Source organism: Palaemon carinicauda, chromosome 6 (genome assembly GCF_036898095.1).
Source record: "Palaemon carinicauda isolate YSFRI2023 chromosome 6, ASM3689809v2, whole genome shotgun sequence".
Taxonomy (NCBI): domain Eukaryota; kingdom Metazoa; phylum Arthropoda; class Malacostraca; order Decapoda; family Palaemonidae; genus Palaemon; species Palaemon carinicauda.
In genome coordinates this window covers 172,868,658-172,876,186 of record NC_090730.1, presented here as the reverse complement: position 1 = coordinate 172,876,186, position 7,529 = coordinate 172,868,658, and the positions used below count along the sequence as shown (strand labels likewise).

The following is a 7,529-nucleotide window of genomic DNA, read 5'->3' as shown; positions in this document are numbered from 1 at the left end:
AAACCGTAACCTACCTCCTGCTTGAGCATGCATGATGGAAGCTCATCACTTTGCTTATGAAGCAAAACTATCTGACGCTATTCCTCTAGCACTAGCAGATCCCTTCAGGTTAATGTTAATTAAAGCTATAAACGAATAATTCATGTCCAGGAAACAGAAGCAGCGGGCAACATCCTAATCACATCATACAAAGACTTAGCTTTAGTAGCATAATCTTAAACTCTTGTATTTCTTACTAAAATATATTCCGGGGTTGGGTTAGTTTTTAGTACAGCACAGAAAAGAACTGCCCGATTGGTCATCCTTTGATTGGGCGACATTCTTTGGGGCAAGAGTTCCCATGTCCAAAGGCTTTGCAGCAGGCTAGGAAGAAGACCCGAACAAATGATATGGTAGGAAAAGCAAGCATGTATGCTTCAGTTCTCACTTTTAAAGACTTCGCCAACGTCTAAGATTATCGTTCTGGCATCGAGAGCTTTGGGTAACAAAGAAACTGGATCCTCAACTTAAGAACTCATCGCAGGGTGCCAAATTGCTACTCTCCTCCACAGTTTGTACAACTGAAGATGTTGGAGCAGCAAGGTTAGTACTATAGTCCATTTCTTTTAGCGAGTCATATTTGCACCGACTCGGAGCGGTGCCCTTTTAGCTCGGAAAAGTTTCCTGATTGCTGATAGGTTGGACAAGATAATTCTAACCAATCAGCGACCAGGAAACTTTTCCGAGATAAAAGGGCACCGTTGCGAGTCTGTGCAAATATGACTCGCTAAAAGAAATGGACTATAGGTCCTAGAAGCAGCTAAAACCAAGGTGTTCTTAACAGACTCTGTGCTATCAATGCTTAAGAGGTCCAAAGGTTATCAGCAATTTAACTAGAATTAGCAGAGGGGGATAACTTTTAGTTGAAATGGATGCTTGCGTCTTTCAAAACACTACGGGCAAGGCCTGGCCTCTCTTCCCTTTACAATTTCCTCACTTGGTCCCATTCCAGGGATAACCCGAGGTAGACCACAGGCTATGAACCCGAAATATGAAACAGTGATTCAGCAAGATCTTAAGTGTTAACCAAGTTAAGAAGAATCCATCTTGAGTATCATCGTAAACTCCACCTTGTGAAGAGGCGGCCACGCCCTACATATGTCACGGGATTACTTCTGACCTTTTACTTTGGCAAAAATAATGTTTAGGGATCCACCTCAAATCTGTTCATGTAACCAAACTTAGTTACATCCAGGTTTACCAAGGTAGAGCCACGTCTCCCCGTTATAGTCGCCATCAGACAAAACCAAAATAAACTAACCCAAAAAGCAATAAACCAATATTAAGGATAAGTATGTTAGTATTACGTCAGTACAGAACTAAGGCTGAAGACAAAGCAACTCTCTTCATCTGGTGGGTCCATGGAGCATATCCACCACCTACCAAGTAACTTCAATTTGTTAAAAGTATAAACAATTGCAGCTTCATTTTAGTAATATTCATATTAAAGGATGATAGTTTGCATTCCTGAAGGAACAAGTTTGCTATTTAGAGCTCAATTTTTATTAAGAGAAAAATTACACTGAATCCGTAATTATTGTATTATGTTAACTTTCTACAAACTACTAACACTCAAAGTTTAGAAAATCTTTTGATAGGAAATTCAAGCTAGAATATTTGTACTTACACGGTTAACATTCCTGATATCTTATTCCACTTTTCCTGGTGACAATTATTCCACATATATTCACAACCAAAATCATTAGCTTCCACACAAGATTTTGTCCTTCAATTTTTGTTAATCCAAGATAGTCTGGGGATGAGTATTCCTAGATTCATAATACCCCACAGTGTGAATTCGAAGGATTCATCTCAATCTGTAATAAAATTAGTTAGGGATTAGGGTGCTTAGTTATTCTTCAGTAAATCCATTAATATCTAGATCTTTTTTTGATTTCTTATTGAAATCTTACACCAAAATTACAATTGCTCAAGCATCAGGTTAATGTACTTTTATAGGTACATTATTTAATTCCTTATAATAAATTGATATATAGCCATTTCCGAAGGCAAATGGGGAAAATATATGAACATTAGTACCTGTATACAAAATTAATTATGGCAACTATAGAAGGCACGTATTCTGATATATTTTCCCATATGAAATAAGGAAAATCACTATGCATGCAACAAGTCGATAGATTAACCTACGTTAAGGTTTTTTAATGGTAACTTAACACAACCCTTAAAATCAGAAATGAATGAAAAATTCACACTTAGAAATAATTGGCAGATTAACTTCACTCTGCATTTGAAACGGAGGAAGTGGTGGAGGTTACTGCACCGTAAGAAAATTTGAGCATCATCTGAAAATAGGTTACTCTCAAAATATTTTTACCATCACAGTCATTTCATTCTTTATCAGTTTTTCACATAGTTCAGTTATCTCTGGGAATTTATGTAGAGAAGGCGGCTTTTCCCTTTTCTTTAAAATGTCATTTGAGGTGAACAATCCCATGAACACCTAACACTCTTAGTGGTGTATGGACACTGACTTCATACTTCAATTTAGTATTCTTCAGCACAAGATTAGTATTTATACTAGACAGAAGCCTAGCTAGTACCTAGGTATATCCTAGATTCTCTTAATTAAAAAAAAATTATTACTTTAAGAATAAATTGTTAGATCGAACTAATCCTCAGTACAGTATTAAGACATTTTTCATGGCCATACTTTCAACTTAAGCACTTACCTTCACCCAAGTACCATTAGGCACCATTTTTAATTTGGGTGTCCTTTTCTGTTGGAGTCAAGGACACGTTACTTTGGTCGAAATGTATCTGTGTTAACACGGGTATGGCGTTAATTAGAACTTAGGTGTACAAGGCGGCATGATCCTTCAACACCTTAGGCGAGACTAGGGCACTCATGAATGGAGCATTGACTATGTCCCGACTGAGATTGTTCTACGAGCCAGAAACCCTTGCCGAGAAGAATGATTGAATTACTGGCTGTTGTTGGATCTTTAGTTTCCTGTTGTGACCCCTGGTTGTGGTGAGCATCAATGAACATTTTGTTCCCATATTCTGTTGAAACAGTCAGACTATCTCAAAGCAGCTCAGGATCTTATATGCGCTGTCTCCGGGACTAATGAGTTGGTAGCCCAAGACACTCAATTCGCTCATTATCTAGGAGGGGGGAAATATTTTAATGTGGTTACCTGTCAAAATATACCCTCATCTGTTACTATGCTATTATAGAAAAGAAATACAACCTACTTCATAATTGTAAAAAAAATTCTTAAATACTACAGGTCCAGATTATCTTCTACAAGTACTTTTATAATGCCTCATCCAAGATTTATCTAAACATTGAAACATCTATTTTCAAATAAAACATCCATAATTAAAAAAATTATATCAATAAGATATTATGTACAATAAATCTACTGACAAATAGTTAAAGTAATAAAAGATGACTTCCTCCAGTAAAATTCTTAGCAAAAATTATTTTCTTAGTAGAATTTCAAGTGAATAAAATTGTCAATTCAAGTAAGCTTGCAAAAACCACACAACTGTCCTTTGGAAAAAAAAATCATAGGTTAAGTAAATTACTGATATTTTTCAGTTGAACAGATAGGTTAGAGCTTATCAACTACATTTTAGCATAGAATATACTAATTGAACTTTCCCGGTGTTACACTCAATGACATTCAGCTATGAGAATTCTCTTCGGATTTCATGACTTAGCCTACATTAGTTTCATATGCATTTGTCAGAAGTTGCAAATACTTCTATTCCTTTGCCATATAAATTTGATTTTTAAATAGGCAAATAGTCATTTGATAATGGAAAGCCCACTTCTCCAATGAACTGCATTAAAATAATGTTAGTGGTTTATATAAATTGCATGGTTTGTGATAGGAAGCCAAATAACTTTAGGAAAACTTGTTGATATTCTACACTGTAAACCATTATGTAATTGATGCATTTCAGCCAATGGTCGCATATTTGTCACCTGTGCCAACTTAGTAAACCCCAACCACTTCCAACATAACCTGAGGAACTGTAAAGTGAAATTAAGGCTTCATGAATTAGCCTTTTCTAGCTAAGCTTTGATTTTTCTATCTAGCCTGACCAGTCTTACCTCTAGATAGCCATTATTTATGTTTCTCTTTCATTTTTAAGTGAGAAAATTAAAACTTTGGCATTTTATGAAAATAACAATGAGGCTGTTGGATATATTGTCAGTTATATGCTTGCTGGTCAAATGTTTGGTCAAGTTTCATTGCAAAGAAGTTTTGTAGGCATTGTTTTGCCTTAGAGATAGAAAATTGTGCCAATGCATTTAATACCTAGATTTATAGGAATTAGTTACTGGTATAACCCTATGCATGTTTTATTGCTACTTCTATTCAAAGTCTTCTTTAAACTCCTCTTGATGTTTCTGGGACTTTAGAAATCTTTAACGATGGGAGATCTTCCTAAAATAGGAAATCACATTAAAGCTTACAGCGTATGAAAATATATATTTTTTTCGTTTCATTAAAATATGTATATCCCACGGACTCTGAAAAAGCTTTATAGGCTAGACATTAGCCTTATGTTTATCACAGCCATGACAAAATCTGTCAGGATCACAGCAAGGGATTGACGTGTGTCAACCTACCTATGTTTACATTCTCCAGGATAAAGTAATAAAGGTAGACACGTTAAACTACATTGTAAAAACTGGAAACCTTTTCTATACAGCAATTACAGCTACTTTGACAGATCGGATATTAAATGCATTTCATACTTCAAAGTACCAGGACCAATCTGCTTATTATCAATATTTTTCAATCTATCTCTTCAGGTTAACTTCATGAGCCTTCTCTTATTTTTAGACCAGGTTTCCTAGTCGTCATAGTTGTAGGGTGGCAAGGAAGCCACATGGAACACTAGTATACTGGTATGAAAAGGCCTATCATCTCAAAGTATATGGTGTCCTACCTTAGGATTAATACTCTTTTATTATTATAGTATATAGTACCTTGCTTCATGAATGCTATTGCTTAATTACATATTTCACTAGCTATTTTTGCAGAAACGAAATAACCATTGGCAAATGTTAGGAACCAGAACTAGTACCCTACTGGATTCTCTCAATTTACATGTCCCTAGTAATCTCACAAGTTATTTTAGAGTATATAGCAACTATATGGGACTTCAAGATATCTACAGTACAATTAGTTCAGTATTTACTGACCCTAACATCAGTTCAGTACCAATGAAAAGTAGGCTAATTGTGAATACTAAAAAAAATATTTAGTATATTCAATAATGTAGAATAACCAAATTGAACTTGCTTTGAACATTCCAGCTATAGAATCAAGGCTGAGTTTCTACAATAAACTAATAAAGTGTCCTTATTTGCCATACTCGTGTGAAGTAAACTAGCTAGAATACAAAACAGCTGTACTATGGTATATTAAGATACTAGATATTTAAACATATTGAGAGCTTTATACACTTTTTAACTAGACTAGAGTGTCCGCATTCATTATCCAATTAGATTGTTATAAACACATCAGCAGCTTTGTAGAAATCACAAAACTGATAAGCTTAGCTTCTTAAGTTCTTTGTTCAGAAAGAATTTAAAGCTCGTAGTTTTATTACATTCATAACATTGTCGAGTTTTCATTATTGGGATAAAGGGCATAATCCTGAGTTTGGAATATTAGGTTACGGTAGAAATATGCAATATTCAATCTGATAATTGAAAATGGTAGGCAAGTCTCATTCGAACAGATGCTGTAGTTTTTTCAAGTTAATTGGACAATATGAGCAGAGGTACAAGATCCATGTGCAGCGTAACTAAGCACCCATTTCAGCTATCACTATTATAAACTGCCAACTGAAATGAAGGACCTAAAGGGAGCAATTGAATTTAAGAAGAAACTAAAGACATTACTTTTCACAAGATCATATGATTTGGAAGATGCTACAATCAAAGAATTGTTTAAGTTATAATGAAAGTGTTTCGTTAGATGATTAATTTGGACCCGCCCGAGAAGTATTTCACTCTACTTCAGTGGAGGGTTGGATTTAAACCCAAAACAAGTAAAAAAGTAATAATTATAGGTTAAGGGTAGAAACGTTCAATACTTGATCTGGTAATGCAAAATGGAAGAATGCATTCAAACAATTCCCAAAAACACCCACATGCCTAATGTGCGAAGTGAAACATACTGCTTGCCAGAACATTGGAGCATGGAGATGTTAAGTTTAAAGTGAAGCTAGCCAAGAAATTTGCCTAATAATCTTCACTGGCTGCTTTAAGTTTTACTATGAACAGGATATTCGCCTCCGATTACTCTTCCACCGCCTGCTTCAAATTTCACTACGGACGAAATTCATCCTTGATGATCTTCAAGACCTGCATTAAGTTTATTACAGCCATTAAATTTGTTCCTTGTAATCTTCACTGCCTGTGATAAGCTTTACTACAGACAGGAAATTCACCTGATCAATCTTCACCACCTGCTTTATTTTTTACTACGGACACTAATATCATCACTGATAATCTTCACTGCCTGTGTTAAGCTTTACTACAGACAGGAAATTCACCTGATCAATCGTCACCACCTGCTTTATTTTTTACTACGGACACTAATATCACTGATAATCTTCACTGCCTGTGTTAAGCTTTACTACAGACAGGAAATTCACCTGATCAATCGTCACCACCTGCTTTATTTTTTTACTACGGACACTAATATCATCACTGATAATCTTCACTGCCTGTGTTAAGCTTTACTACAGACAGGAAATTCACCTGATCAATCGTCACCACCAGCTTTATTTTTTACTTCGGATACGAATATCACTGATAATCTTCACTGCCTGTGTTAAGCTTTACTACAGACAGGAAATTCACCTGATCAATCTTCACCACCCACTATTTTTTTACTACGGACACTAATATCACAGATAATCTTCACTGTCTGTGTTAAGCTTTACTACAGTCAGGAAATTCACCTGATCAATCTTCACCACCTGCTTTATTTTTTTACTACGGACACTAATATCATCACTGATCTTCACTGCCTGTGTTTCCCTACAGACCTGAAATTAAACAGATTAATCTTCACCAACTGTATCAAGTTCTACTACAGAAATAAAAATCACCCCCGAATAATTTTCCCTGCGTGCAGTATGTTTAACTATGGATATGGAATTCCCAATAATGTTCATCGCCTGCATCAAGTTTTAATAAGACAAAATTTGACCCTGATGATCTTCACTACCTGTGCTAAGTTTAACTAAGGACATGAAATTAGCTTCAGATATCTTCAGCATCTGCGATAAATTTTACTACGGACGTGAAATTCGCCCCAGATAATCTTCAGCGCCTTTATAAATTCATAATACGGACATGAAACTCACTCCTGACAGAGTTCATCGCCTGCACTTAAAGTGTTCCTAATGCCTCTGATATCTTCACAGCCTACATTAAGTTTTACTTCAGACATGAAATTCGCCTAATTAATATTTACCCCTTGCTTTCT

At 35.5% G+C, this 7,529-nt stretch overlaps 1 long non-coding RNA gene across 1 annotated transcript in view; it reads right to left on the bottom strand.

Moving 5' to 3' along the window:
* Window positions 1-857: 857 nt before the first annotated feature.
* The window catches only part of LOC137642827 (uncharacterized), an 8,657-nt gene continuing 1,985 nt past the window's right edge, over window positions 858-7,529 (bottom strand). The window contains exons 2-3 of the long non-coding RNA XR_011044868.1: window positions 2,733-3,168; window positions 858-1,856 (exon numbers count right to left, since the gene is read on the bottom strand). This is a non-coding gene — a long non-coding RNA (uncharacterized lncRNA). The remainder of the gene's footprint in view (window positions 1,857-2,732; window positions 3,169-7,529) is intronic.